This window comes from Anser anser (genome assembly GCF_964211835.1).
Source record: "Anser anser genome assembly, chromosome: 1".
NCBI classification, from domain to species: Eukaryota; Metazoa; Chordata; class Aves; order Anseriformes; family Anatidae; genus Anser; species Anser anser.
This window is the reverse complement of record NC_139720.1, coordinates 132,844,436-132,867,112: the sequence shown is the minus strand read 5'-3', so window position 1 is coordinate 132,867,112 and position 22,677 is coordinate 132,844,436. Positions and strand designations below refer to the sequence as shown.

General features: G+C 37.7%; 1 protein-coding gene and 1 long non-coding RNA gene across 10 annotated transcripts in view; one reads left to right on the top strand and one right to left on the bottom strand.

The window, feature by feature from the left end:
- The window catches only part of MID1 (midline 1), a 251,968-nt gene that overhangs the window by 117,536 nt on the left and 111,755 nt on the right, over nucleotides 1–22,677 (bottom strand). Inside the window, exon 1 of one of the 9 annotated variants that reach the window (XM_083821999.1) lies at nucleotides 58–197. The exons of the other annotated variants lie outside the window; for them this stretch is intronic. The gene's annotated coding sequence lies outside the window, so the exon portion shown is untranslated. Of the gene's footprint in view, nucleotides 1–57; nucleotides 198–22,677 lie in introns of those variants that run through there. 9 annotated transcript variants of the gene reach the window in all.
- Nucleotides 188–22,262, top strand: LOC310893321. Its single transcript, XR_014578901.1, has 2 exons — nucleotides 188–321; nucleotides 523–22,262. It is a non-coding gene; the product is annotated as an uncharacterized lncRNA (long non-coding RNA).

Genomic DNA, 22,677 nt, shown 5'->3' with positions numbered 1-22,677 from the left:
CTAACTGCCTCCGCCAGCCAGCCAGCCGCCCTTCTTGCTGGGCCGGAACCGAAATACCTGCTTTCTCTCTCAAGACCCAGCCCAGACCTGCCCAGAGGGGCAGGAGGTTGGGAGAAGTGGGTTCTCTTGTGGGGCACCCCAACGCCCTGCCTGGTGGCTGTGGGATGGCACTGCCAGACAGCCTGGTCCAGGGCAAGCTCAGCCCCGGGAGCAATTAACCCAGGAGAGAGTGATGAGGGAGTGGCAGCACCCAGGCCATGACAGGAGACCCAACTGGGCTGCCCAAACCTGCCACATGCAGAATGAGGGTTTCAGGAAGGGGTATTTATTGCTTTCTCCAAATACTTTTTAAAAACTTGATGACAGCTCAAGTCCAACAGGAGTCTGCCAAAATAGGGATGGTCTGAAACAGCACAGTGCCCAAGACTCCATGGAGTCCCCATTTTCTGAAATTTAGCAGGTGAAATGCAAGATAATAGATGTTGCTCAATTTTTTTTTAATTATTTTTATTTTTTTTTTAGCTAAACTTGCATGCGAGCAGCAAAATGCATCAGAAAACTACAAATGCTTCAGCAAAGTGCCCAGGAAGAATCCTGACTGAAGTCACACCAGACATTTGGTCTCCAACAAAGGTGTTAAAAATTCATGCAAAGTGGAAACAGCAGGAAAGAATTGCTTCCTTGTGTTCTCTGCTTTTCATGTTGCAATGCCTTCTTTAATACAATGGTAACACGGCAAAGTGAAACAAAACATACCTCAGATGTCTGAGCATAAGGATGCAAACCCACACCATCTTTGGTCTTTCTTCCGTGGTTGAGCCAGCACTTTGTTCTCATTGAAACAATAAACAACTGTTGTGATTATTTAATTTCCTACCCATTTCATTTCCTTGAAACAATAGACTGGAGTCCTCACATGTGCACACCCTTCATAAGGTTTTTTAAAGGTTTCTTCTGGCAGCATCAGTTAGCATGCATGTGGAATGACAGCTTGTAACTGAACAAATGAGCATGCAGAAAGCAAGACAGATGTGCAGAGGGGTTGCCATTATTGCAACTCTTTTTCATTATATTAAATGTCCGTGGGTAATCTATAGGCAAGTCCCAGCAGGGGCCATAGCGTAAGTCCGAGACAGAAGGATTTTAGATTCCTCAGCTCATATCCTATCCTTGAGCTTTCATTAAATGGCATCATGCAGTTTCTTTGGACTGTCCCTCCAGCCCTGCTGGCTCACTCATCCAGGCACATTTGAGATAAATCAGTGTGAAGACCAACTTTATTGGCAGGTGCTGCCCTGCTGCTTTCCACATTATAGTAAGCCTGAGCTTTTCATGCCTTTTGCCTGCAGACAACCAGCCACAGTCTGAAACAGTTTCAATAAATAAATAGCTTTTTTTTGTAGTCAAATCTTCTAATCAATCACAAAACTGATGCCAAACAGTTCCAATAATCTTAATTCTACTGATACTTCTACCTTGATTTCTGCATGCCCGCTTCTTCAGTTTGAGGGTACCATCGCATATGTTTTAACAGATAACCCTGGAAGAGCTTCCAAAATGTATCTGAGTGTCTCTATATGATGGTGTGTCTATGAAGGGTTCAGTGCACTTTTCATATCACGTACATAAGTATGCACATGCACATGTGCAAGAAAACCATTATTGGTAAACACCCATAGCTTGAAATACATCTGCTTGTGCCACTGCCTATGCTAGCTTGTGCTAGTTAACGTTTGGGAGACTTAATTTAGGATAAAATATGCAGCTGAGAAAAATCCACATCCTCTACCATACTAATCTCCCTTCTTCCACTTTCTTAATTCATGTCAAGTATAATATAGATGACTTTTAGCCTTCCTCTTTGCACGCATATAATGAGATCCACAAAAGCCCCACCAGGCAAGTCTTTGGACATGGAGTTCAATTCTCATACAGAAGAAAGACAGAGACATAGAACTGAATGTGATCAAATAATCACAATTTAACGAGATACCACCTTCAGGGACAGCTGTGCCTGTGCATGCTTATGGTACTGACTAGGAGCTCTCATGAATCTTACTAAAAAAGCATTAAGATGTATCAGCTGCCAATGCCCCCTTTCTGCTGAAAGTTTCCACCTTCACCACAGAATCAGCAGAGTATATGCTGAGTCCCAGCTCATAAATTTCTTTGCAAGGTATGAACTCAGAAATGATTGTTCAAAATGCAATATGGCTGTAGTAAGTTACAGCAGGGGAAAGAAGCAGATAGCTGGTGATGGTAATTTCTTAAACTATGGCCAAAATATTCACTAGATTTCAGCTGACAATGTCCCTAGCTCAACCAGGTTATGAAGAAATTTAGTCTAACACTCTGAGCTAATGTATCTAAGTTAATGTATCTAAATTTAACAGATCTTAAGACTCAGATTCATAAATAAATATTGATTTATTGAACCACTGTAAAATGATTATGTTTCATCATGTGTGATTTCTAAATAATGTCTTTCTCATGACAGTATCTCTACAATTTAAATTATTTCTCTGCAGGCTTCTGTTTCAGCAGAATTCAGGGTTAGCTCTTTAACACCTCATTGCTGTGCAGTATAGTAACCCATTTACTATATCTTCTGGTTACAATGCTCATTGCAACCAAGAAACAGAGCTGTGGGAGTTGGAGTACATCAATGATAGGACAGAAACAAGCAGGTGCCCAACTAGGCTAACTGAGCATTCAAAATCCTAGAAAAAATGTGGTATCAGAACAACTGATCAACTGATCAGGACAACTATCAAGCAACTTAGATGGGGCACAAAACTCTACTCCAGCTTCATTACTGAAATTCACTGAAACACAAACATCCAGTACTGCTGTTTGTGGGGTCCAGTTGTCCTGTTGATAACTCAGACAAAAATAACTTCATAAAAATAGCTGGATTTGAAAATTGGTCCAGATGTTTTTTAAGAAAGCCAGAAAGTGAGATTTTTGTTTGTTTGTTTGGCAATCCTAATACGCAATCTCAGAAACCTTGTTTTTGCCACTTTGCCATCTATGCCACATGAAAGAATTCTCTATGCCACACATTTTAAATGCAGAACAGAAATACAAGATTCTTTAAAAGCTCAAGTACTTGTGGAATTGTATTTAATATTATTTTCATGGACAAGGGATATATATTTTTATATTGACAGGTGCTGCTTGCAAGGCACCAAGCAGTCGATACTCCAATCAGTCCCCTGTACGTGCTATGCAAATACCATAGCATAGTATAATGAGATCAAAGTAGAGATCTGTTCTAATATTAACAATTAAATATGCTAATATGTTTGCAGTTCATCACTTTATCAAAGACAAGCAAGAGAGCAGACTCATGAATTACTTATGCTATACAGCTAATCATAGGATTTTCTGATGAAGAAAAATAATAACAATGGATTGCATGATAATAATGCATCTCCATTCTTTCTTGTCTTGTTATAATCTCAGCTAGCACAGAGGGGCTGATCTGCAAGACATGTGCATCTCTCTCTTTTGCTGAGCAGTGCCAAAGTTAGAGCAGCCTCATTGCTGTTCTGAACAACACATCAGAGGTGTAGGGCTCTCCTGCTCTGGGCAAGTACCTTCAGTACATTATTGCTTAATCCCTTCCACTGCCCACCACAAATATAACAAATGGAGAAAGTATGGATGCTTCCACCATTTATTTAGTATTTGGACCTTGTGATTCTCTTTGCATATGAAGAGCACAGAAGGAAGAAAAAGGCAGCCCAGCTTTTTGGAAAAATTAAGAAATGCCATGTCAGCAAGAGCAACTCATGTGATACAATTTGAACAGCTTCTTAATATGAAACTATTTCATATGATACCAATGTACTAATTCTTCTTCAAATGGTTGTTTTAATATTAATTGCTCTTTGAGCTATAAAACCCGTCTGCTGTCTCACGGATAGAAAAGTTGAGACAATGATGAGTGAGTCTATGCAGGTATGCCATTTGCCCCCTAATGTTTCATCTGCATTTTACAATGGTATTTAAATATTCTCTGAATCTGGACCAATAAACCATGCTATAAATGATCCATCCATCGTTAACGCCCTCTGGAGAAAATCAAACCCTAATTTCAGTAGCAGCATGTGATCCTGGAACAATTTGTGCCTCACTGGAGGAGAAACATGTAGTACTTGATTCATATTAGATGAATAGATTAAGAATGGCACCATCAAATATCAAATTTCCCTTATTGAGACAAAATAGTATCTTTCTAAACTTCTTGCTTCCAATACACAGAATCTGCCTGTAATCTTAGGGGTAGGTGAGACAGGGAGATGTAAAACGAAAAGCTACTCCCATCCCATTTCACTGCTACACAGAACTTGCTTTTAACATTCCCTTGTGATCACTGAAACCATTTGCTCAGTGCTGCTTGTTGGGTTTTGGATAGAGAAAGAAAAGATTAATTACTCTATTCCAAATTGTTAGATTAATGATACAGCACTGAAATCTAATCTTCTCCCTTGAAGGACCCTGAGGGAGCAATCAGGGCAGGCACACGGAGACATAACAAATTGGAGGATCAGTTGGAGGACCATTTGGTCCAAGAGGATCAAATTGTTAAAGTAAGATTTAAAGACCATCAGTGTGCAAGTGTATGCTTATAAAACAAGAAAAAGGGAAAGGGAAAGGGAAAGGGAAAGGGAAAGGGAAAGGGAAAGGGAAAGGGAAAGGGAAAGGGAAAGGGAAAGGGAAAGGGAAAGGGAAAGGGAAAGGGAAAGGGAAAGGGAAAGGGAAAGGCATGAACTACCCCAACCAAATCCACATGAATTGGTTCTTTTTTTTATGTCTACTGTCTTTTACTGCAGCATAGACCACAGAATTGTTTACCTTTCCAAACTCATCATACAGAAATATTTTGTACTGAAAACATAAGAAAATTATTATTTTTTTGCTTCGTTATAAGCTACCTTTTAGTAGTATGATGTCAAATCAAACTTGATCTGGAACTTACAAAACATGAAGCCTGAAGTTTCTAAAATACTCATCTGAAGCCAAAGCCTCTGCTACAGTATTTAAGAAAGGAATTAATCCTAAAGGGCACAGAAGACAATGAGATCTCCAATGCAGGTATCCTCAGAAGTTTGGGAGGTTTAGAGAGGTTTGACTTTGGGGCTGCTGGCTATATCTAAATCACTCACTGTTTTCCAAAATATTGTTTTTTCTCGACATAAAAGGCAGATTATTCTCGTTGGTAGAGGTGCTTTACAAAGAGGATGTCTGATTACACTTTACCTCTACATGTTCTTCTCATTCAGAAAACAGGAATGTGAATATCACGTCTAAAAACTCAAGAAACACTGCTTGAGTCTGTTCATGTTTTTATGTATTGGTCACAAGGAACTGTATTAGAAATTTGAATTTATATTCTTAAACACTGAAACAAAATCCTTAGTCTCACAGGATGATTGTATGGTATTCATAAGTAGTAGTACATATCTACACTTACAGTAATTAAAAATATATTTTAGCCTTATACCCAGCTCTCCATTTTGCTGAAGGCAACAGGGATGCTTCAGTGTTAAAACTGAAAGATAGATTTCACGAAGAGCTCCAGAAGTACAGGCTCAATGTTCATCAAGGAAGAGTTAGTATTTCCATACCGAAATTGCTACATTTCTTTAAAAGACAGAAAAAATCTGAAGATCATGCCATCAGAATCTTAAATCTCATTTCACTTCTCATTAAGAATTTTCTTTCAACTGATATATACTCAGCTTCTTCATTCAACACCTGAACAAAATAGGTGGGTTAAGGTTGTTTTGGTCTTGTTTTTCAAACAATATATTATATACCTAATATTTGGATACTATTCTTTATCATTCTCTGAAAGAAAACTTATTTTTCTGTGATAAAAGCAATCCAAGTAAACAGCTATTTAGTTAATGGTTACGTTAGGTTTTGCAGTTAATACCTGTTGCTCTTATGTAACATGCTATTCAACATGTTTTCTCCATAACCCTCTTAGAGGAAAGAAAACCTCTTATTCTGCTCAGCTAACTATGCTGCAGTACTAAGCATTTTCTTTTATCAACCTCTAGAGGAACTGTCTTTATCTTGCAATGCTAAGACCTAACAAAAGCACTTTCTGACAGTCCTTCATCATCTCACTATGGTATCAGAACAGGTTTAAAAAGGATTAGATTCATACAGATGAGAACAAGGCTAATATGTTGTCTCTACTATTTGCTGTCAAGCCAACATCCTTGCTGTTGAAAACTGCAAGTTTTGAATCACATAACAGTTAGGTCAAAGTTCCCTTTTAATTCCATTTGACTCAAAATTCCTGAAAATTTTCGGAAAAGTGATCAAGATTGATAGGTACAAAACATCTTCATTAAACTTGATATAAGCCACAATATGCTAACTTTACTGACTCAGACACTGTACGTTCACAGGCAAGTCCAACTATGTTTCTTATTGCCATACATATTTCTAATGTTCTATGCTTTGTCTTACAGAAATTAATGTATTCTTGAGCAACTACAAACTATTTCAAAAGCATATAACTATCTAAACTTTGTGTGGTTATCAAACTATTACTTTAATTACAAACAGCACTGCATATTAGAATTTATTATTTGCATATTAATAAAATGTTCTTTCAAGTGATTAGCACAATTGTGATAAATTTCTGACTTTCTCATTCACATGGACACATGTGAATTGCTGCTGAAACTTCATTTCTGTTTTCAACTGAGGCCATTGTTCTACAGCTTTCTTTGAAGGGGATGTATTTCACTGCAAATAGTAGTGGCAATCATGTTGCAGGGACTAAGAGACAGCAACAGATACAATAATTTCCTGGGAATGCTAAATAAAGTACATAGATAAATACTTAGAGAATTAGAGACAAAGCAAATGTATGCTGATGAAATGATCTTTAGTCTCAAGGGTATATCTATTGTCTTCCAGGGATATTCCTGTATTCACTGCACCAGTGTATTTTAAAATGAATGAGGACCATCAGCAATTTGAACTGAATAGCCTTGAAATGTATTAGTAAAAGAAAACTGTCTTTTAATACAGAACATTAGCTCATGCAAAACAAAGCAAAGCATCAGGGAACACAAATCCTTACTTAACAGCATAGTGCCTGTTGAGTGGCTTAAGTGAATTTTATGCTAGCAAAAGACTGCAGGATCAAGACCCTCGACATGTATGAATACATATACACCCTTATGTTATTCTCATAAGTGAAGAGATATAACTATTTACAAATGCAAGTCCATAAAGAGGATGATTATGGATATTCAGTGTTCTCAATGGAAAGCAAATTGCTTCAAACACTGTAAAAATGATATACTTAGTCTACAGTTAGTTCAGAGACCGGTCCTCATAACCTCACATAAGACGAATTTAAAATCAGACCTCCAGAGACTGCTAAAGAAAATATCTCCACAAAGGCTGGCCTTGCTGATTACGCATGATTTATGTGTTGATTTGTGCTTTTCTGATTCTCCAAAGAAACATAAATCACTGGAATGCATTACATATTATTTTTTGTATGCACTACTGACCTGTTCATCTGACTTTTTCTCCATTCACAAACTAAAAAGAGAAAATTCATAAGCCAGTATGCATTGTGAAGAGACTTCTTAGAATGTTCAAGTTTTAATTAATGAGTTCATTATAGCTAGGAGCACTTGTTAAACATATAGCTCTAATTAATCCCATCAATCACATTCCCTCTTTAACTACTAGTGATTTGCAAGAAATTAAGTGAGCACCAATCTTGGGTAACAGAGCAACCACTTTTTTTTTCCCCGTATTTATTATTACATTTCTAATTATCTGTCAGTTTTCCTCTTGTATCCTACTCTTTACTCTCTATCCTCCTGTTATCATCTTTGTCAGGGTAGTGCACCCACATCTAGAAAATAAAAAACAAAGCTCATTACCAAATTATAGATTTTAGAATCATGTAAGTATTGGTTTCTGTCAACCTGAAGTAAGAGCCTGTCACTATGTTTAGGCTACCTAGAGCCCCTGCAGGTCTCAGTAGCCCTGTCATGGTAGTATATGTAAAAGAATTTTCCCTTAAAAATCAAGGATAACCAAGAGACAAGGAAAGAAATATGATACAGTTTACTTTCTGCTTTTCATCAAAAGAATCTCCTGCTACTGTGACCTATCATAAATTACAGCATAAATTAAAACACAAAAGTATACCTCCCAGCTCAAAACCATGGGGAACGGTGCATTTATTCTCAAGCAAGAAAGAAGGAAAACACTTTTAAATAACAATGCAATCTAGCAGGTAAAAGCTATGAACAAAGACTCCAATAGTGACTCAAGAAAAAAAAATCATGTGGTTATTTAAGCAATATCAATATCCTTGGGGATTAATTGTTATGAAACTTTCAGATCTGGAGCTTGAAATTACAAAAATCCTCTAACTGATATGAGTGTTAAGGTTTTTGTGGATGAAGAAGCCATCACACAGTCAGTTATGTTTAAAAAGCTCAAGATCATACTAGAATGATATTAACATGCCACAGAGAACACACGTTGGCCAACTGAGAATAACACATATTGCAGCTATTAGTTTTAATCTATTTGAACCAGGGATTTTTAATACTGGCATATTTTTCTTAGGAAAATCTCATGTTTCCTATGAAAAATGAGCAGTCTTCACCATTGCCATGGACAAGCTATGGCCCATAGAAGATGTTTAAGTTAAACAAAAACTGAGGAACAAAACAGTTACTGACTGAACCTCTCCCTGGAATACCCTCTGTTGCTGGTAACAGGCAGCTGGACAGCCATCAGCAAGCTATTTCCCCTCATTTTTTTCATTTGAGTGCATTTTTATACTTTGGGCCTTCATAACATTCCATGACAATGAGATCCACAGATCTGCTGAGCAAGAAGTTCACAAATAAGTAGATGTGATATATAACAGTGCCTAGCACAGTGAAGATGCACAGCACTTTAATATTAACTGCAAAGTCAATTTTCCACTCCAGGCTTTTATTTGCCATACCTATCATTAAGGTAACATACCTAGCTTTCTTTAGGTCAAATAGACAGAGCAGAAGTCCCTTGAAAAATAAAGTTAATGGGCTGCAAAGAGTGCACTAGATTGGGTTATTTCGTAGTAACATTTGTTGATGTAGCTTATTTTTCAGTTGCCAGTAGAGAGAGGCCCTATGCTCTGCAAGGTTCCTCTCCACTTGCCAGTCTTGTATGTATTATCAGCTCAGGAATGCAATAACTTCTCTTTTCTTCTTTTGTTCTTTCCCGCCGTCTCCATCTAATTAATGCCAACCAGAATAAATATGTCTTTGTGAACCAGTCAGACATAGCAGTGGCCGAGCCAAGTAGCTGCTCCAGGTGGTAGTATGTGTCCATCCATATTTCACAAAGCAACCAAACAGGTTCAGCAACATCCAACATCATGGCGTGACTTGAAAGAGAGAAAAGAGAGAAAGAAAGAGAGAGAGAGAGAGAGAGAGAAAGAGAGAGAGAAAGAGAGAAAGAGAGAGAAAGGAGGCAGGGAAGACAAGACAGGTTGATAATGCACCCTTATATTATTTTGCACTAACTTTAATGAACCTGTATTAAATTCACGGTCATAATGACTTTTTTGTTACAAGAAGAGAGGAATTTTTTCCACAACAGATAAAAATAATTTGTTCAGGATCTTGAACGACAGACAGAGCACACTTATTAAACAGCAGCTAGCCAACAGAAATGTCTTCTCTAGGAAACCAATCTGGATGGCTAATGCTCCACCCCCAGATGACCATGCTCTAACCATATTGAAACCACAATCTCTTGCAGGTGGATGTAAACTTCACATTCTCTCACCACCTTTGTTTGCTGCTGGATCAACCTAATATTGTCTTCCATTTGCATTTGTCCTAGCTGAGAAAATCACCTAGCAGAACATGAATATTCATCCTCTCTATTTCAGCCACAAGAAATGATGACCAGGTGTTGCATTACCTGAAGTGCTGGAGAAAATAAGTAGCTACAGTATGCCAGAAAACAAAATAAAAAAAAAAATTGCTGCTACTGGAAGTTAGAATAAATAAAATCGTTATATCCTCCGAGACTGATGTGTTAAGTGCTTTCCTCCTGCACTCTGTTTGCAGCGTTTTCTATTTCTTCCAAGTTCCTCATCAGCATAAATAAGAACACTCACAATAGTGCCATAAACATCAGCCCGTAGAGTCACATCAGGAATATAAATCCATGCTATGATCTGTTCAAAGCAGAGGGAAGGCTAGGTTCTAAAGTGTTACTCTAAGGAAGATCCTGTGTAAAACACGAAGTTTTGCAAAATACGTTGGAACATTGTGCAGCCCATTTCTCAGGCAGTAAAACCAAAGAAAGAAGGAGGGGAGGGGAGGGGAGGAGAGCTGTGGGAAATAGATCTCATAGCACTCATTTTTCTCATCTGTATACCTAAATTTAACAGTATACCATATTCTGAATTATCTTCTTTTTGGCCAACTTGGGCCTTATATTTGACAATATATTAATTCTTTCCCCTTCTTTCAAAGGAAATACATCTAAGGGACAGAGGAAAGTAATTTACAGCATGTTGCTTTGTTTTATTAAAAATGTATGCTCCTTGAGGACTCCATGTGTTTCAGCTAATCTGAAGTAAATCTATTGGACTAAATCTATCAGCAATGTTACCCTCTCTGTTCAAGGACCTGAGAGTGCCAGCCACTCAACGAGATATTTTCTGGAAAAGATCAGAAACCAACATATTTTCCTCCCATTAGCATGGATAAGATGTGCAGGAAAGCCTGAGAGATGAAATATTTTAACAGGAGTACGTGAATTCAAAAGGCAGCAGCACAGCCATCACTTATTTAAATGTTTAATGCTGAAAGAAGTTTTAGTGACGTCCTCTGTAAATCTTCATTTATTTTACTTAACCGGAAAACAAATATGCTTTATCCACAACTATTTTTATGTCGTTGATTAATAACTCGCTAAAAAAAAAAAAGGAACCATATAAATATGCAAGCAACACAGAGATATTATCTACATAACAGAATTACCATCAGGGTCAAAGGAGAAGGTATTTTTTCCTTCTATATCCACATTAAAGAGTACTTTATTCTGTCACCAGTGCTAAGCTCCTTTGACAGAAAAAAAAGCTACTTAAAAATATGCAGACACCCTGCATCTGGAAAGAGATTGAAAAGTCCTCCAAAAGGTTCACTAAGAGCCTTGCTATCACTGTTAAGGTAATTATTTCAGTATAAACCCTCCTTCATTTAAAAGATATATATATATATATATATATCAGTGCTGAATTTTGTTTTGTTTTTACAGTCTTGCCTTCTCTTTAGGGTAGTGATAGTGGAGTAGCTCTCTCCTGAGGAACTCAGAAATTATGATTACATGACAGGCTGGAATTAGCGAAGGGAGCTGTTCCTCTCTCTTTTCTCTTATTTTTGGGCCAGCCAAGTTTTTCCTTCTCTTCTCCTCCCTCTTTTCGAAGTGCAACTACTCAAACATCAGCCATATGTACTGAAACCCTCCTTTTCTCCACCCACTTAACACCATCCCCACAACCTGGCCCATCGACATCCAGTAGCAGTTCCTTGGATGGATGATTTTTAATCACTGTCTTGACTGGCAGCAAAAGGATTAAGCCATGGTCCATTCAAGAAGTAGCTTTAATACACATTAGCCAGCCCTCTGAACTGCTAACCTCTAAACCTCTTTCTTTTGCTCTCTAATCTGTATCTTAAAAAAAACTTTACTGATGGTTGTACTGTACTACACAGCTTTTCATCTAAACTTGGTTACAGAAATTGAATTAACTTCCACAGTGCTTTTCAAAAAACACAGTAGAATTTTCTTTTCTGAATTTAATAATGCAGGACTAGAAATAACCATTTTATAAAGAATTTATTTTTTCTTGCCTTTTTGACTTAAGGTCATATTTTAATTTATTCCAATATAAACTAATTTCAATCAATTAATTTACAGAGTAAATTTATAGTGCACCATTCCTGTTACAACTTTAGGATGGGTCAGAAGTAAACAGATGATTGAAGATGTTGATCAGAGTCAGCATCTTCTGAACATAACATAGTATCTTTATGGCCATCTGACCATTTGGCCAGATTCTGCTATGCTGATACCTTTAGTTAACCAGTGAAAATCACTTATACCTTAATGCTGTTCCTCCTACTGAGGATTTGTTTTCTAGCAGTACCAAAAATTTTGCTATTTGTAATGCAGAATAGTCTATCAGCTATGAGAATAAAGGCATTCCAGTGGGAAGGATCTGACCTTGTAAAATTTCAGCAAATGTTTGTGCTGTTTTAAAGAAAGCAATACACCGGGTATTATTATTATTATTTTTAGAGCCAACTTTATTCTCCATGCCTCTTTTGCTACAGTACTGCCAGTGCCCCTTAAAATGGGTCTGTTCTTGTCATGCTCAGCACTGTGTTAAGTGTGAGATGGTGGTTTCATAAACAAGAAACTAAACTGAGACCGCTGAGGTCTTTTGATTGTCACCTAAATCAGATTACAACCTAAGCTTTTCAAAGGTGAATGAAAGACTGTAGACTAAACATCCAGCATCACTTACATTAACTCCCATAGGAGCAAAACATTTTGAACTCTTAGGAAGAAAAGAAATTTAATACTTCGTTTTCCTGTGTATTTATACCAGGATTCTATCATATGTGCAGAGACAGCATAGAGTGACCTTAACATAGCAGAGAAACTCTGCTCCACTTAACATTTATTGTAAGTTATTTTGAAATGCTGAAGTGCTTCTGCTCAAATGGAAAACATATATTACTAAGATCTATAGCTTTACATTATATTTGTGTTCAGGATTATGAAGTTACAAGAATTATCATTGCCTGGAAACCAAAGTACTAAAACATGATTCTGTATGACACGATTCCTGTCTTCCTGATAGTTTTATTATCAGGTCAAACAAAGCTTTATACTTGTCTTTAGGTGAAAGGTGGGCTGGACTTTTTGTACATAGTCAAGATGTGGTCAAGATGGTTTATAATTATAAACTATGTTAACGACTACAAGTTACTGTCAGACTGTCTTTATATATTACATCTTTTATTTTTAGGAAAACATTGATATAATGTGTGCATACAAGAAAAAAAGCAACAACAAAACAAAACACCAAACAACAACAAAAACACAGCATGAGAGATCCTTGAAATTACTCAACTATATTGTGAAAAATTGCAAATTCTGGTGACTGATGATAATACCAAGCACAAATTTCACTTCTATACTACAACAAAGTAAATCACATTATTCAGTTTTTATACCCGAGTAACAGGGAAAAGTATCTGACAATATGAAAAGAACTGTTCATATGTATGTCAGTGGAATTCAACTGCTAATGTTCTGAGAAGAGAATATTAGACATAAGACATCTGAGCCACTCAGTCTGTGAGTACTGGTAATTTATCAGCAGGATTTGTGTAACATCCCTCCCCCAAAACAGATGAATGAAAAACGTGTTCCACATACCTTCATGTTGCATCGGGAACATGGCTATCCCAACATCATATTTCAGATACAAAGCAAGACAGAGCTCAAAATAATATATAGGAGAGACAGGAGTATATAAAGCATTCAAAGCATAATACCCCAGCATCCACTTGAGATTCTTTGATAAATATCTTTCTTTACTTTGAGTCAGACCTGTACTCAAAGGGCCACAAGGGCTTAAAAAGAAGATTTGTTCTGTGTAGTCTGAAGATAAATATCGCCCTATAGTACCAGATGAAGTACACCAGTTCAGAGTTTTGGCGATGGATTGCTTATTTGGAAAAGACCTCTAGTCATTGAGTAGTACTTGTTCTCAGGACTAAACTTTTTTTTTTTCTTTTTTTTAAATCAATCTTTTAAAGCAGTCTCACATATACATGTCTATTCTATTACTACATGCCTGAAAGAATCAGGACCAAAGAGCCACAGTCTTGCTTTCAACCTATGCATTTCAGAAACAGACATTTCTCCATATTATAAAGGGACATATTAAAAATGATATAGTTTATTTTTATACTAAAAGATACAGTTTAAATGCAGGCAGTTTTTTTTTTATTTTCTTCCTTTTGTTTTGTTTTCTTTTTTTTTTCTTTTTTTTTTTTTTTTCTGGTCAATATTACTGAGCCTCCCTTTAACTGTCAATCTGCCTTTCTTAAGTGCTTGGGGAGCAGAAAGAATTGTGTGATGGTACATGGCATCTGTAACAGACTGACTTTTCCAGGAGAACTTGTTTGTGAATTGGTTGACAGAGTGCTGCCAGAGAGAATAGTTCAAGTAAATATGCACCTCTTCCCATCACATCTGTAACAATACCATAAACACCCAGAAAGCTCACTCTTACCACTCTTACATGTACACAAGTCAGAAACAGGACTTAGAAGAATGACTTAAAAGTTAGTATTTTGTTACCTTTGACATAAAATATATTGAGATATTTTTTGAAGTGCCTCCTGGTCTTTGAGACATTCAGATTTCTACACTGCCACAAGAGCTCAACTCTTTCTGTGTGAAAGCCAAGCCTGCAAAAGTCACCCAACATCATGAGTGAGCATTGGCCTCACTGAGGGTGGGAGTTATCACAGCTGCACCTTTAGCAATTTGAAAGCTAAATTTCTCTGTGAGATAAAGATAGGGCTTATTGGGGCATCTGCACCGCCAATGACCATAATGTTGTCTCAGCTGTTGTTTCCTTGGTGAGAGAAAGAGTTTGATGCAGCAGGAAAAGAAACCTTGAAGGAGGCAAAGAGGAGAACCCCTGCATATTTTGTTAATTTGGTGTTTAACAACACTGTGTTTTCACCAGCCATCTCTGGAAGTAGTTCTGTATCAATGAGTCTGGGCACACCACTACAGACTGAAAACTGGACACAGGACCAATGGTGGTGGGTATTTCCAGGTGTATTTAAAGTTAGGATCTTGTGTGACAGCTGATCTTGGCAGTAAGGCTGGACTCCCAATGGGGAAGTGGTGGATAAATTGTCTGACACAAGTCACTGTCTTCTTTATTGAAGAAAATCTGGATTCAGAGACCTATCTTACCAAATAAATTGGGATCTTTGGTCTTCTGATGCAGTAGCCTGAACAGGTCTTGGAATTAATTCAGTTATGATATTGATTGATACAGAAGGGAAAACTGAAGGCAAATTTCATTTTTTCCCTTTCATAATGATATGAGGGCTTATAATGTCTTAGGTTTTCAAAAGGACATACAGGAATATGAATTTCTTATACATCCATTTTGTGTCTAATTTTTCAGAGAATGCTCGATACTCTTAAAAACAAACAAACAAACAAACAAACCAAACCTCAGATCTATTTAATATATTACCGGTGGATCTTGAAAATACAGGATGTTCTCTCTGTCCGCTATCTTACATAAGCAAAAATGAAGTTGGGTCACATAGCCAGAAAAGAGCTCTTTGCACCTGTCCCCAGTGTGCCTTGACATATGCAATGCTCAGCATACAACAATTTCCTTCCTGAATCAGTTTCCCTGCTTTCATCTCCAAACTATTCAAGTACCCAGCTAAAAAGTCAGAATTTTATGGATATAATTCTTCTAAATGATAGCTCAACACTTTGAAGTTTGATTTTCTTCCTTACCAGCATTACACAACAGGCTTCATATTTTCCTGAAGTATAATTTTGTTTAAATACTAAAATAACAAGACCTTAATGGAACATAAGATGACTATATCACTCTAGGTAGCTCTTTGCTGTCAGCTATTCCATGCAGTCTTTACCATGCATGGCTCATTACACAGAAAACATTTTCAGTTTTCTTGTGGCTTAACCACAGACAGCCCATTTCATTTCTATGTGCTGTTCCTTCATGGATCATAACATCAGTCTTTTTATTTCCAGATTTTAAAAAAGCAAACTGTTAAACATATATATATATATATATTGTATTATTGACATTAAATCACTACATTCAAACAGACAAACAAACCAGAATATATATGATGGTTGTCTGAACAGAGAACACTTGTTCATTTTTTTCTCATTTTCATGAATGCAGGAAAAGCATAAGTGTCATTTGGAGGCTTAAAAGAATGTATCATTCAAGCATAACTTGAGAAAATGTTTTGGCCATTGAAACTCAACAGCTATGGGCAACAAAAATTTCCCATGGATTTAAAATTCACAGAATTGGCAGACCTTTTGTAGAGGCAAGGGGTAAAGTTCATGCATTTCAGAGCTTCACTAACTCCAAGAAACAAGGGTGCCTTTATGTACTCCTGAGCTTTTCTATAGAAGAGATTCTTCCACTGTTTGCAGAGATAAGAAATAATACAACACAGATACAATACTCCCATAGTGTTGAGCAATATAGCCTCCTGAACACATTCATATGTTCAATCAACAAATATTCCCTACCTTTGGTTGAATTCTAACATTTCAACATTTTAACAATAAAAAGATGCCTACCACCTTGATGAAACACTAGCTTCCTTCTGCGGTTCTGCTCCCCGTAAGTTACAGAAAGAGGCAGCTCTGCTCAAAAGGGATGCCTGGGAAGAGGGAGCGAAGCCTGAATAATCAGGCCCCAACAGGGGTCTTGCAACAAAGCCCAGAGAGGAAGTTAAAAGGATTAGCAGTATAACACTTTTTAGCATTAGTACTCCTCCCTCAACCTGGCTCAAATGCATCTCTTTTACTAAGCCTACCCTTCATCATTTTTTCTGTGTTCAATATACCTAATATACACTCACGCACTAACTTAATCTCCACTCTTGAGGGCTAGTCACACCATTGTACCTTACGAGCGGTTTGAGTGTAGCTTGCTCATTAACTGTATCTGCATTTTTAACCTCATCACTCAGAAGGAGCCTGGTTTTGATAACACTATTATGGAAATGAGTAGTTCAAATGCAGATGCTAATTCAGGGATACCTGTGCCTTTGCAAAATGGAAGCCCTGTGCTTGCTGTAGGTCTTCCCATTGATGCTTTAGTTCAGGTCATGAGAACATTTTCAAGCAGTCTTCCAATCCTCTCCATTTATTAAGATTTAGTTGACATTGCTGACTGATGCTGGAGCATGTAAAGTTTCATCCTCTCAGAGGAAATAACCCAGATGGGGAACTGTATGTGTGCACTTAATAATGAGTTTCAGCCACTAATGAATATTCAGTCTTCGTGCCTCAAATAGAAGGAGTACAATACAGGAGTTACATGTGTATAATGCGGATATTGGGTTCTCTGCACTGATTATTTCACTCTGCAGATCTGCTGTTAACAAGCACTGCTGGACTGGTTAATGTGGACACAAGCACTGAGTATGCCAAACACCTCCAGGAAACTGAGGGTTCAGGAGTTGGCAAGTCTGGGAAGCAGGAAGAATGGGGCTTCAGAACCAGAGCATGTGGGAAAAGGTGAAGACATGGGAATGGGCATGGAAGACGCTGAAAGGATAGGGGATACTTAGGACTGTAGTCCTGGTTTGTGAAGTTAAAAATGGGTGGTAAGAAGTAGGTAACACTTGTTATAGGCTGAGATTCCTGCTAGGAGACCTGCAAGGTACAATACAGCTCTCAGCCCTATTAACATTCTGAATGGCAGAAATGTTTCCAAAATTAATTTCTTTGAAACAAATTTGCAAATTTGTGCCCTTGCTCAGTGCACCATGACTAAATATCATATAGTAGTTATGTAAAATGAACCATAGTATGAATTCTGCTGAAGTACCTGGCTGCTAGGAGACTGTGGCATCTCTCTGCTAACTTTAGTCAATCCTATCCTCTATAAAGGCTGAACTTCACTGCAACAGACTGTATGTGTCTGGTAGTTAGATATACGTCGTATGAAAAATACAGAAAGACAATGTAAAGCAAGATTTTTCTGACTGTTCTATGCAGTCATCTTTGAACGGGATATAATTTATATCAGGGAAAACAAAGTCCACTCTAAATGATACTAAATTTTGATTCATCTGATGAGGTAGAGGTGTCCATAATAGAAGCCTACAGATGACTAGATCCTACTTATCCTGGGATCCTTTTATATTCAATAGGCATTTCAAGGAAGCAATTTACCTGAGTAGTTTGAGATGGCTTTATTACAAAAAGAATCATGTCCTGGAAGTACCATGGACTATACAAGGAGCCTCGAGCAAATGGGCTAAAATGTAGCTGTCCACATCATCTGTGTCTATATTGTGAGATGACTGGCACCAGAAGAGGGCAGTATATCCAGAAAATTTCCAGTTAAATTAGTACACTTCCTGGAAGGCACTCACACATGCATGGTTTAATTAAAATTAGAATGGCTCATTCTAATGGATTCTTGTAATATTTTCCATGGAATAAGATAAACTAACAAAAGAAAAAATGGGTCATTGAATTTCTTGCAAATGTGTAATTATATGCAAATGCTTATAAACTGGCTGTTTGAAACCTATGAAACACTACATTTGGATTACCTGTTGAAGTTGGTTTTAAAAGGTCATGTTTTTATAGGCAACATGGACTTTTGCTGTCTCATATAATCAATATTTGTTTTATTTAAAAAACAAACACACAAACAAACAACAACAACAAAGATTGAGGGACTGAGCACTGCAGATTGAGAGTTGGATTTAAAGGTAGAATGAAGTTTTCATAGTTTTCTTAAAAGTTCTCAGCCTACCAGAGATGCTTTTCAGCCAACATAGTCCCTCATGTTTTGGCAGACCTAGCTGAAACACTGTCAAAATACTTCTTCACTAAACCTGTCTTCTCAACAGAAAAGCTCAATATTATTTCCTTTATTCTGTATTGTTCTGCCTAGATCTAGCCTGTATTAAATAATAATAATAATAATAATAATAATAAATCTATTTAAAGCTTTACCAACACTTAAGTTAAATTGAGAATCCCACATAACATCAGGTGGATGTAGTTTTGTATGTCAATCCATATATTTTACAGATAGATACTATGATTAGTTATGCAAGATTTTGTTGGAAACAGCGTGATTCTGAAGGTCCACTTTTATATATCTCCTCTCTTGGTTGATGTAAATAATAAACCATGCATTTAGAATCTAAAACCTAATTAATAAGATAGGTCAGCTTGTTGTGTTCACTCAGGTATTTACAATTTTCAATCCATAGTTTTTTTTTACTCCAGATTTCACCTGCATCTATTACTAAGATTTCTTGGGGCAATTCCTGCTGCAGACAAAGTTGAACCATTCCATGATGCTTTCCACTCAGTTGCAGGAAGGCTTCCCTGACCGTCTGGGCACTTGGAGTTCCCTCCAAGGAGACAGGTACTAGAGGACTACCACCATAAAATGATTTAATCTGCATCCTCATCCTGAGGTGAATGGGGGAGATACAGTAGCTGACATGAAAGCAGAACTGGGCACCTGCTTCATACCTATGCCCGTGTCATTTAGATTGGGAGAGTTGGGAGGCACCACACAAACGAGAAGTGTAAGTCCTCAGTTACAGCATGAACATGTAGAGACATGAAATTGTAAAAGAGCCATGAACTGTCGCAGACCAGGCTTCCTGTCTCCATGTATTTGCATTTAGAACAAAAAGACAAACGTGAAAAATATTAAAAATACCAACCATGTACCAAATTTTTAACATGATGCTTTAAAACACATCCACATTTTAGCATAGTAAAACACCTGTGAATTACTTCATCCACTGAAATGAGATGCTCTGAATATTTGCAAAACATGATCAACACAACTTCTTTACATACTCAGAGTTACACCAATAGTACACCTAGAGTGTAGACAGAAATTTCCCAGGTCGGGAGATTTAGAGTATATTTTGTGGTGCAGTCCTCTTTAGCACAGATGTAGTCCACTTCCTGTTATGAGCTGCAATTTTCTCCCAGAGAATTTCTTGTTAGTGCAAGACACCAGCAATTTCTCTCTTTTGTTCTGAGTCATTTTAGAGGCTTTTATGGCTTTTGATCTTTTATACAATCTCACTTAAATATTTTATGAGATACTATGACTCATTTCATTACTTGTGTAATCAGGTTTTGAAGAATGGATATTCTTTGTACCTTTTTGAACAACCGGGACATCATTGCTGGCATTAAGCAACTACACTAGATATTGCAATCAGTTCTTATCTACATACTACTAATGAATTTTGCATCAGTTTCTGCTCCTGGACAATCATGAAAGATAGCTGAACACAGCCCACTGCTGATCATAGATTGGAAGGAACCTGAAAGACCATCTAATTCCAACTACCTTGCCATGAGCAGGAACACCTCCCACTAGACCAGGTTGCCCAAAGCCCCATCCAACCTGGCCTTGAACACCTCCAGGGATGGGGCATCCACAGCTTCTCTGGGCAACCTGTTCCAGTGCCTCACCACCCTCTGAGTAAAGAACTTCTTCCTAAAGTCTAACCTAAATCTACCCTTTTTTACATTAAAGACATTCCTCCTTGTCCTATCACTACACTCCCTGACAAAGAGTCCCTTTCCAGCTTTCTTGGAAGCCCTCCTTTAGGTAGTGGAAGGCTGCTGTAAGGTCTCCCCAGAGCCTCCTCTTCTCCAGGCTGAACAATTCCAACTCCTCAGCCTGTCTTCATAGAGAGGTTCTCCATCCCTTTTTGTCATCTTCGTGGCCCTCCTCTGAACTCATTGTAAGAGGTCCATGTCCTTCTTATACTGGAGGCCCCAGAGCTGAATGCAGCCCTTCAGATGGTGTCTTACGAGAGCAGAGAAGAGGGGGAAATCACCTCCCTCAACCTCCTGGCCACACCTCTTTTGATGCGTCCCAGGATATGGTTGGCTTTCTGGGCTGCCAGTGCACATTGCCAGCTCATGTTGAGCTTTTCATCAACCAACAGCTCCAGGTCCTTCTCCTCAGGGCTAATCTCAATCTGTTCTCCACCCATCATGTATTTACGCTTGGCATTGCCCCGACCCAGGTACAAGGCCTTGCACTTGGCCGTGTTGAACTTCACAAGGTTTGCACAGGGCCACCTCTCAAGACAGTCAAGGTCCCTCTGGATGGCATTCCTTCCCTCCAGTGTGTCAACTGCGCCACACAACTTGGTGTCATTGGCAAACTTGCTAAGGGTGCACTCGATCCCACTGTTCATGTCAACGACAAAGATGTTAAACAGTGCTGTTTCCAATACTGCCTCTTGAGGAACACCACTTATTACTGATCTCCACTTGTACACTGAGCTGTTGACCACAACACTTTGAGTGTGACTATCCAGCCAATTCCTCACACACCAAGTGGTCCACCCATCAAATCCATGTCTCTCCAATTTAGATACAAGATGTCATGGGGGACAGCGTCAAATGCTTTCCAAAAGTCCAAGTAGAGATGTCAGTTTCTCTTTCCTATCCATCAGTGCTGTAAGCCCTTTGTAGAAGTTCATCAGATTTGTCAGTCATGATCTGCCCTTCGTGAAGCCTTGTTGGCTGTCATCAATCACTTCCTTATTTTCCATGTGCCTTAATATAGTCTCAGCATAGAAACCAACTGACCAGTAGTTCCCCAGGTCTTTCTTTTTTCCCTTTTTAAAAATAGGGGTTATGTTTCCCCTATTCCAGTTAGTGGGAACTTCACCAGACTGCCATGACTTCTCAAATATGATGGAAAGTCACTTAGCAACTTCATCTATCTGTTCCCTCAGGACCTGCAGATGCATCTCATCAAGTCCCATGGACTTTTATACCTGATGCCCTGTGCAACTTTCAAAGTCCTTTTTTCTTCACTTAGAACGGTATTTGCACGTTTGTCTGCATAGAGGTGTGATAACAGAGGATCATTACCCTGCCGTAAAAGCATAACAGGAAACATGGTACCTGCAACGTTTACTTTAGGATAGCTTAGCAAGATCCTAACTATAGCCAAGGCTAAGAATGTTTATCCACCATATTATGAGTTCTTCTCTTCTAGAATAGTTAAATTATAATAGCTATCCTGTGATTATAAAAAAGACCATATTATCATTAATGTAGTCAGAATAACTGATCAGATTAAGCATTTTGGAATACCGGAGACTTTCTGTTCAAAAATGAAACCCAAGCATTTTTATCTTCAATAAAATTAAAATATTTCATATTTTACATTTCGTAAAGTCTCTTTCCTATCATCTGGTCTGACACAATTTCACAATGAAATTAACTGGTTTAAAAATTAAAATGAATTCTTCACCTCCTGTTTTACCAGATGCTTTAATGCCAAAAAGTATTTCACTCTCATTCACAGATCATTGGAAATGCTTTAATGCCTTTTTTTTTTTTAAAAAGCAGTTCCATATTGAAAAGTTCATTTTCATCAAAATAGACATATCTTATGTTAGCTTGAATGAAATGTTTTAAGGAACATGTCAAAAGGAATGATTTTATTTAATTTTCTCATTTATTAATCACAAATATTTTTGTTTTCTATAGTATGTAGAAGAGCATATTTAGTGCTTTAATATAGTCAAAATAAAAATAATTGTTCAGTCCAAATGTATCCCAGAACAGAAATAGTTAACCATATTTTGGGGTTCTGTCATCTGAAAAATAAAAGAGTTTCACTGGACTGATTCATTCAGAAGGGTTATTTTGAGTTTTGTTGTTGTTGGTGGTGTTTTGTTGTTGTTGTTGTCGTTTTTGGAGGGAGCTGGGGAGACAAAAGCAATTAGTTACTTCTACGAAAGAGGGTGC